The sequence below is a fragment of the Perca fluviatilis genome, chromosome 13 (genome assembly GCF_010015445.1).
Source record: "Perca fluviatilis chromosome 13, GENO_Pfluv_1.0, whole genome shotgun sequence".
Taxonomy (NCBI): domain Eukaryota; kingdom Metazoa; phylum Chordata; class Actinopteri; order Perciformes; family Percidae; genus Perca; species Perca fluviatilis.
In genome coordinates this window covers 1,836,021-1,845,450 of record NC_053124.1, presented here as the reverse complement: position 1 = coordinate 1,845,450, position 9,430 = coordinate 1,836,021, and the positions used below count along the sequence as shown (strand labels likewise).

The 9,430-nt window shown below is 41.0% G+C and overlaps 1 long non-coding RNA gene across 1 annotated transcript; it reads left to right on the top strand.

Moving 5' to 3' along the window:
• Nucleotides 1-301: 301 nt before the first annotated feature.
• LOC120570762 lies at nt 302-9,040 on the top strand. Its single transcript, XR_005641117.1, has 3 exons — nt 302-472; nt 915-1,034; nt 8,004-9,040. It is a non-coding gene; the product is annotated as an uncharacterized LOC120570762 (long non-coding RNA).
• The last annotated feature ends 390 nt before the right edge of the window (nt 9,041-9,430 follow it).

The window sequence follows — 9,430 nt, the reverse complement described above, 5'->3', positions numbered from 1 at the left end:
AGTGGTTCCACTTTATGCACGTCACATTGTTTACAGGATGTACCAGGATGATCTGTTCTTCTTTGCTTTTCCTATGTCCCTGAATGTAGCATATTTAACTGTGTTGTGGTGCATTAAAATCAGTTTCAGAACATTCAAATACAGAATATGATTTAGAATACAGATGCTACATTCCCTTCACTGTCTGTGTGTGTGTGTGTGTGTGTGTGTGTGTGTGCTGTGCTAAGGGCCAGAGTAGGTTGCAGCCCTGAGTCCCTCCTCGTAGGGGTGTGTTTGAGCCAGAGAGTGGGGTGACGACCCAGAGGAGGGCCTCATTTAAATGAAGCTGCTACACAATGTGAGATTACACTCCGGGGTGTGTGTAGGACATGCTCTGCTCATACAGAGCCAAACCAGCCGAGAAGATAAAGATGAGGAAACGCAGGGAAATTACAGCGCACCGCGGTGCTATCACCCCTCGGCAGAGCTGGAGGTGAGAGATAGAACTGTACTAAAAATGCTGGGCAAAGAAGAACGATCTTTCACAATATTATACACAGGCAGCACGCTGAGCACCAGTATCTGTCCTCGGCACACACACTCCTTTTAAATGGCTGTTTTTCCTCAATGTCAGCCCAGTGAGTTTGGCTGTAAAGACAGCACAGAAACAAAAATCAGTATCAGCTCAGCTACCTAAACATGATTAAACATTCATGTATAGGAAATGGAGATTTTCTTTTTTCCCCCCAATGGCTTTAAGGGGCTTGAATAACATATTTGATTTAATGAATATGATTTTTAAAAGCATGAACGCATGAATGTGACAATGTGTTTAATTAGAGTCACCAAATTGTTGGCTGAAGTTGAGGCTAGTTGTGCTCCAGCTCCAAATGGATCCTAACACTCCGGTCCATACACTGCGCCTCGGTCTGCAGGGACCATCTTTAGCGGTGATGACTACTGCCAGCCAAAGACGAGAAGAAACCCAATACCAAGGTACATTTTCCTGAAGAAGAATGTTGTTCCAAGAGTGGAGAGCTGCAGACAGAGCAGAGGTAAGTTACTGTGTTAACCTGGCATCAGTAAGTTATACACCAAAGAATGGCAGGATAACGGCAACTTCTCCACCTTCCCATAATGTAGTCAGACATTTCTCGTGCGTTAAAAACATTATTGCATATAGCGTTATAGCGTTAAAAGGAATTTGCGTTAACTCGTTATTTACGCATGAATAGCTCTTACTTTAATTCTTTGTAGGGTCTATTCCATAATGTAGTCAGACACTTATAACAACAATCTGAGCCTGTCAGTGGCTGGTCTGGATCATAGACTGTATAATATTAATGGACAAAGCATCAGGTTCAGCGAAGTGCTGCAAATGCGGAAGTGCCTTAAAGCTGCATTCTCTCTGAATTCCAGCAGGGGGCGACACGTGCGGTTGCAAAAGGAGGTCGGTTTCTGTAGAAGTCTATGAGAAAGTGACCCACTTCTCTCTTGATTTATGACCTCAGTAAACATTTTCATAATTAGTTTATGGTCTCAATCGCTAGTTTTAAGTCTTCTGCAACACAGAATGATGTTCATTTTTTTAATTATGGTATCGTTGATTTTAAAATTGCCGATAAAGCAGTGGGCGTTTTAGGGCGTGGCTATGATGTGATTGCCAGTGAAAGTGTGTAACATAACGTAGAGTGTAAGGGCTCCTCCCTCACTCCTCCCTCTCATCTAAAATTGTCACATCCCAACCAGGATGGCTGCGCCCGTAACAGCAAACTCCACGACTCATAGCAGATCTCCACAAACCAATGGGTGACGTCACACATGCTCTGTCCATTCATATTAACAGTCTATGGTCTGGATCAACAGCAGTTCATTTCCAGGATAAATCCTGACATCAAGTGGATGTCCCCTCACCTTGCTCTCTCTGTGTGTTGCCGTTCTCAAACTCCGCTGGCTTAGGGAAACGACAACAACTTTCGAGCTAGCAAGCCACACGCTGAAAATGGCAAGTTATTAAAGGAAATTAAGATTGTTCAATAGGGCAGGCTTGCTTGTTTTTTACGGGGAATGATTGTAAATATTCAAAAAGAATATGTTTAGGGCATTTCCTCTCTAACTGGCACGTTTTGGGACTGATTGGTGGGATTGCTGTGGACCAAGTAGACACAGAGATACACTGGTAAGAGCTAATAAGGTTTAACATGTATCAGCTCATTTAAATAGCTCATGTTACTGTATTGTGTCAACAGTTAACTTCATTTAATATTGGATGTGGCGTTTTCTTTTACCGGGTGCAAATGTTCCACCAGAACAAGTTCCTTCCCGAGACTACTCTGCAGAGCCGCCATCGCTGCATCCGGAGCTTAGTGACGATTGTGATTGGTTTAAAGAAATGCAAACAAGCCAGAATGATTTTTTTCTCCTATCCCAGAATATATGTGTGGTGCAACTCAAGACTACTCAGACACTAAAATGTGGGAAAATAGGGTCCAGGTTGAAAACTACCAAAGTACCACTTTAAGTTTTTTCTCGAGTTTAAAGTTTATTATTTTATTGTCACGTAGTGAGAATCAGACTCCACATTTTAACCCATCCTATCAGGAGCGGTGGGCAGCATATGTTACAGCACTGCTGTGAGGCGACACCACTTAGTTCAGTGAAAACAAATTCAAAACAGACACGGCATTTTATTCCTGTGAGATCATAATGCTATCAAAATTCAGGTGGGGTAAAGTTTCAAATCAGAGCGAATGGAGCCTGTAGTGTGGTAAGAGCATGGCCTCTGGGACACATTAGCTGTACTGTAGCTGTGGATGTTCCGTCAGCGGGACAGTGTAAGACCTCTATCATTCCAATCAGCCCAACATGACAGTCTCTGCTAATCAGTTAATACAATAATAGCTCGTGGCTGCACCTGGATCAGCGATCACACAGCAGCTCGGTGGGAACCGTCAGCGTTCCACTAATTCAGTGATGAATCGGAGCGATTGCTTTTTTTATGGGCGGCTAAAATGAGCGCTGTGGTTAGACAGGAGCGCAGAGGGGAACAAACCGCTCATAAACAAGCCTTCAGTGACAGATCCGCCGATTCAAGGGAACATAGGAACGCCCTTACCGCCACTTGTAAAACCACTGGTGACCTTTATATATGTGCAGAGCTGGAAAATCTGCCTCTGGAAGATTATTATAGATTCCACAGCTTTCTTTTTTCTAAGGGCAGCTTTATCTGCAGTGTTGGGAAAAGTTCTGCACTTCGGAGAGTATTTTCTAGTATCTGTCATTTTGAACACTGCACCTCATCCTCTGAACAGAGCGAGGGTGAAGGGAAACTATGAATATTTGAAGATATTCACGTGGTTACATAAACATCACATATATTTTTGAAATCCTCTTAACCTTATTCAAAGATTGAAATGTCTTTTTATCATTTAGACTTGACACTGTATTTAATAGTGGGCCAAAGGAGAGAGGAGTTATGATGGAAAAGAGATAAAGAGGGGGCTTCACGCAAAATCAATTAATTCAATTCAATTTCAATTCAATTTTATTTATAGTATCAAATCATAACAAGAGTTATCTCAAGACACTTTACAGATAGAGTAGGTCTAGACCACACTCTATAATTTACAAAGACCCAACAATTCCAGTAATTCCCCCAAGAGCAAGCATTCAGTGTGAGAGTGGCTGTTAGCGACAGGCCCGACAGGATGGTTCATATTCATGGTCTCCAGAGGATGAATGCAAATGATTGTAATGACCACTGACCTTCCCTGTAGTGCCACCATCATTTAAAGTCCAACTGAAATGATATGTCAGTTCTTTTGCTACATATGTATATATGTATACACAACTTCTTTGTGGGTTTAATGTCCTGTGTTCTCCTACCCAAAACGAAGAAATATATTTAAATTTGTTGGTTTCACGGTGGCACAACTGTGCATTAAAGCAGTTGGAATTCTCTTTCCAAATAGACAAAGAAATTATTTGCATGCAGCCAATCAAATGATTTCATTTTAAACCTATTTGCATACAGCAGTTAATTTAAAAATCACTTTGGTAAGATTTGTACCTGTAAAACAAAAAAATGTCCACTTGAAAATGAGCCATGTCATTGCCATGACATTTACTGAGCACATTCATGCTCCCCCCAGGATCATGCTCGGCTAAAGGCTAACCCCAGCAGACCTGCTCTCCCGACTGGTTTCACACTGTGAACACTGTGTATTCAGTGCAGTACTGTAAATAGATGGATGACTCTTATCTAATAGTTTAGCCTTAGCTGCAACCGTGAGCCTTTGGCTAAGGTTAGCAGAACTTTCACCGACTGTAACTCACCTTGTTGAGCGTGCGCCCAACGCTGTTAGGTTATAAAAAGTTAAAACTATGCTTACGTTTTGAAAACAATGTACTTTTGGTTATATGCAGTTTGCAGGTAGATCTAATCAAATACACTAATCAGCATTTGACTGCCTCACCCAAAACCTAGCTTCTAAAGAATTAATCAGGTCATGTCTGCCATTTAGCATACTGTAGAAGACTCATTGTCCCCACAGGAAAGGTAACTGTTGTCTCTTTTTGGGGGAGCCATCCCCTGTTGAGCTAGACGTGATTAGAACAAAGGAAATGCACATTACTGTAGAATCAACACTTCCATGATAAACAACTTTAGTCTGTGACCTGAAATTCAGAGGCGTGTCCTTATCCTGAGACACAGGAATAAATGTGGGATCAGGAGAAAGATTCAAGACTTCAATCTGTGACCCCGCAAGGGAAGCAAGTTGAAGTCCGCTATTTACAGCGTATTGTTTTGTCATGTCGCATGGCTGCAATCTGTGTCCCCACAAGGGGAATCATGTTTGCAGTCTGCTGCTGGCAGTGTTTTATGTTTAATTGTGTTTTGACTGTTTTCATCGTGTTGTTTTATTAAACCTTTTGCTTAATCTTTCAATTCGACCCAGTCTCTCCTTCCTCCAGAAATCAGAACGAACACGTCTTTTGTATATTCTTAACAATTGGTGAGCCCTGACGTGATTTTTGGAGGATGAAAGGAAAAAAGGCGAATTGAAAAACTGGAGTGCTGACTGCTGATCTCTCTCACAGGGCCCGAAAGTGAAAGGTGAGCCAGAACCTGTTTTTATCGAAAATCTGCAATAGTTAATTTAGAAAGATTTAGGTGGGAGTGATCAGCAGCGTCAAACTTGTAAGTCTATTAAAATCTGTAAAAGTAATTTAAAAAAGTAATGCCCAATTGAGAACTACGGTGAAAGCTATAAGTCAAAGACAATGTAGAGCTATGTTGTTGTGTGAGATTTGTATGCTGATTGTTTGTAAGCTTAAAAAGCCTGAAAGAGGGTCCATGGAAAAATGCACAGCCGACCGGGACAGGAGACCCGAGGTAGCGTTTGATTTCGCGTGTATTTTATTAGAAGTCCATTTGAGTTTGGCTGATTTGAGATTGTGATAAATTTGAAATATAAAGTGCACTAACTAGGTTACAGCGTTTGATTCGCGTGCAGTATTAGAGGATCGATTTGAACTCGACCGGGTTTAGACCAGTGAATACATTTTAAATAGAAAGGCCGGGGGACGGCGACAGAAAATTTGTTTCTGTGAAGGCACGGAAGAAAACATTAAGACTTTTTTAAAGCCAGTGTAAACAACTGTGAAGAGTAGGACTTGGTAATGCTGATCTCGCGGCGACGGTGGAGATAAAGCGCCATAGAAAGACTCTTCAGTTTTCTTCTCGTGACCCATAGTATGGAAATAGGAAAAATCAATTAAATAGGTATAGTCGAATTGTGTGAAAACACTTAGGAAAATGTACAGAGGCCTACTGTAAATATTTTTAGAAATAGAATTGTGGTGTTGGGATTTGAGTCCGCGGCAGCGACTCGTGCTGTTTGTTTTGATAAACTGTAAATAAGATGTGTTGAAATTGAAAGCGCAGTGTGGTTATAACTTCATTGTAAGATTGTTTTGTTTAAATTGAGAGCGTGCAGCAGCTCAGCGGTGGGGGTTGTGGACATGTTGAGGTTGTGGGAGCAGTGTGGTTGTGGATGTTCGTTTGTGTTGAGTTTTGCATTGGAAATTCCATTTCCTGAGTGGTATAACGAACAGCGACTCCATCTGGTTGGTAAATCATTACAACAGAGCGTCTACTAAAACCAGCTAGGGGTCAGACTATGGAAAATACGGTAAACTAGAGAAATGAAATTTCTGAATAGATTGCATTGTGAATGCTGTATGATTGAAAGGCTAACTGGATGGCTGTTTGGATTTTTGTGGAAAAGGGTGGAGCAGTGAGAAATGGATTAATCTGTATGAATGTCTTTGAAGAGTTGGGCGCCGACCCTGAAGGTATGAAAGACGTGGAACATTTTAAAGTTTGAATGGAGTTTCTCAGTGAATGTATGAAAATGTGCTAAGCAGTTAAAAATGTGTTTCGAGGGGGCAAAGATGCCTGCTAAAACGTTGAATATTGGAAATGATTGGTTTCATTTGATTACATTTTTTGTTCATGTTTAGTGATGTTCTATAGGGACAGAAATGGAGAATACCTTACAGTTTTAGTCTTGTTTAACTTTAAATCCATTTCTCTGTTCCTTGACTAAGTTTCAGTTATTCCAACAAACAAACTCTTAGAGTATTGTCTCCTGTGTTAATGAAGGACTGTCTAGGAGACACAGGGGGGTTTCACACCTCATTCAATGCAATAGATGCAGACAGATTTCCTGAGTGAATGCTTGAATCATTGTAATCTTCTCTCTAAACTATTTGATATGTTCCCCCATGCCAGAATATTTTGTAATTGAAATAAGGGATTAATCATTATATTCTAAGTAGGTTACTGGATTTTGAGTTTGTTTTTCTTCTGCTACATTTTTAATACATTGTACTCTGATCCTTCTGTTTATTCTTTTTTCTTTTACTTTTTGGTTTGTTGCTTTTGAGTAGGATTGTGTTTGAGTGACTGATGAAGCCCATTGCAAGTCAGAGCATTCCAGGGGGTTCTCTGAAAAGGGGAAAATAATTTGAGGTACTTTAAGCAATTTAACATTAGCTAAAATTGGACCAAAATGAATTTAAGATTCTTAGGGGGTTTTTCAATGGATAATTTGGTAGATATATTTGGCATTTTTGTGTATCTTGTCTCAAAATTGGTTTGTTTTTCACTAAAAATGATAAATAACAGGCACATGGAGATAAATTAATTGTATTTTTAAGCATTCTGATCTTACTGTAGCTAATCTTCTTCCACTATTTTTTGTTTTGTTGGTTTTTATTCTTCTTCATGTTTCTGATGATGTCTCTGAGAAATCATAGGGTTGATAGAGTCAAGGCAGTAGCCTTTTCCACTGATGTGTCTTTTCAAATGTGTTTGTTATTTTTATTTATTTTATCCTAGTTTGTAAAGAAATAAAAAATGGGGGGAGATCTGAGGATTTGGAAAGCTTCTCTGTGGTGGCCACGCAGGGTGCTATGCAAATCTTCTGCTCAGAGTATTAAATGTGGCACAAAAGAATGACACGTGACATATAGAAATTGATTTGCTCAAAAAAAATAAAAAAAATAAAAAAATTCGCAATTTGCTGATCAAGTTTGTCAAAAATGTTTGAAGTAATAGTAAAAGATGAATCAGCCCATTCCCCCATTGAGAAAGAAAATGGTGGAGTTTTTATTTTTGGTGTTTCTGTACTGTATGTTTACAATGGACTCATGATTTTTTTGGGATCATTTATTGTGTTATGGACTAAAGCTTTTTGCCCATTGTCTTAAGGACTTTGGAAAACACAGATGACAAAGGAAACATTTCTCCTCTATGAGATGGACAAATCAAGGACAAACTATCAAATTTTTTCTTCTTCATTGTTTTCACACCTAGACATTGCCGGAAATGAAAACACTAATATGACTTTTTGCAAGGCAGTGTGTCGGCTTGTCACAGCCATTTTATTCACAGGTGAAAGCAGCCTCCAGATTCCTGCTGATGAAGTCATTCAGCCTGATGATGTCATCTGTTCAAGGGGTCCAGGTCCAGGTGGAGAGATTCATACAAGATGCGGCTGGACACCAGCGCTGCAGTGGAACGGCATCACAAGGATCCTGGTTCACATTCCAACAACAGCCCAGCAGACTGCCTACAGGAACCCAGTTGGTCTGACCAGACGCTGACGGAGAGCATGGAGCATCACTGCTGCTGAATTCCTGCGGTGGTTTTCTGACAGAGCAGGTAGACTGGAGTCCCTGCTGACACACCAAAAAGCTAAGGATGGCTTTTTCCTACAGGCTGGAGCAGGCAGCACACACAGCCGGCCCATCTTCATGTTTCAGAAACAGGAGCTGTCCTGTTTCTGAAACTGTGGCTGCTCTAAAGGTCTCTGAGAGGGCGTGCAAAGGACACCAACGCCAACAAGGGGAGTGATTAGAATTGGGCCAGCGGTAAATGAGACCCTGGGCTCCCCTCTGATCTGTCACCAAAAGGATTGTTGACTCCAGAGTTTTGGGCCAATTCTCCAGACAGCCCACCCAAGGCTGCTAGGGCCTTGGTGACGATGCCATCTGGTCCTGTGTTGTCCGGAATCATACCCATGTATCTATGTAACACTCTGTCTCCGTAGGTGCTCCCAGGCGCACACCCTTCTTCATCACAAAACGTGTTTCCAAACAGAAGACACAAACACAGCAGCTCTAGTACAAACTTCATATTGTCGATTTAGTCTGAGATTTTGTCCAAATTTTCAGATTGGACAATATTGAACAAGGAACTGTCAAAATCTGGATTTCAGACTTTTATCACAAGTCTGCATCTTTCACTACAGAAAGGACATTGATGAAGACTGTTTTTATGTGACTCCACAAGGAGAATCATGGATTCAGTCCGCTGTCAGCTGCAGTGTAACATTTGTTTTGTCATGTCGCATGGCTGCAATCTGTGTCCCGACAAGGGGAATCATGTTTTGCAGTCTGCTACTGGCAGTGTTTTATGTTTTATGTTTGATTGTGTTTTGACTGTTTTCACCGTGTTGTTTTATTAAACCTTTTGCTTAACCTTTCAATTCGACCCCAGCCTCTCTCCTTCCTCCAGAAATCAGAACGAACACGTCTTTTGGATATTCTTAACAACGCACAGAGGCTCAGTCCTTGACGCAGCTGCCCTGCGGCCTTTAGCTGCCTGTCATCCCCTCTCTCTCTCCCCTTTTATGTCTTCAGCTGTACTATCAAATAAAGGCCTTAAATGCCCAAACAATAAACTTCCAAGGAATCTGCCTTGGAAGAACAGCCAATAAAAATGCTCACTCTCTCCGTGAAATGACCTGTGATTGGCCAAAGTCTCAGTCTCTGTCATGGGTGAGATTTTCTAAAGCCTGAAAAACGAGCCAAGGAGGAGATGCAGAAGCCCAGTTTTCTCTTAGACCACTTGAATTACAATATCCTGAAAGATTATTTTGGA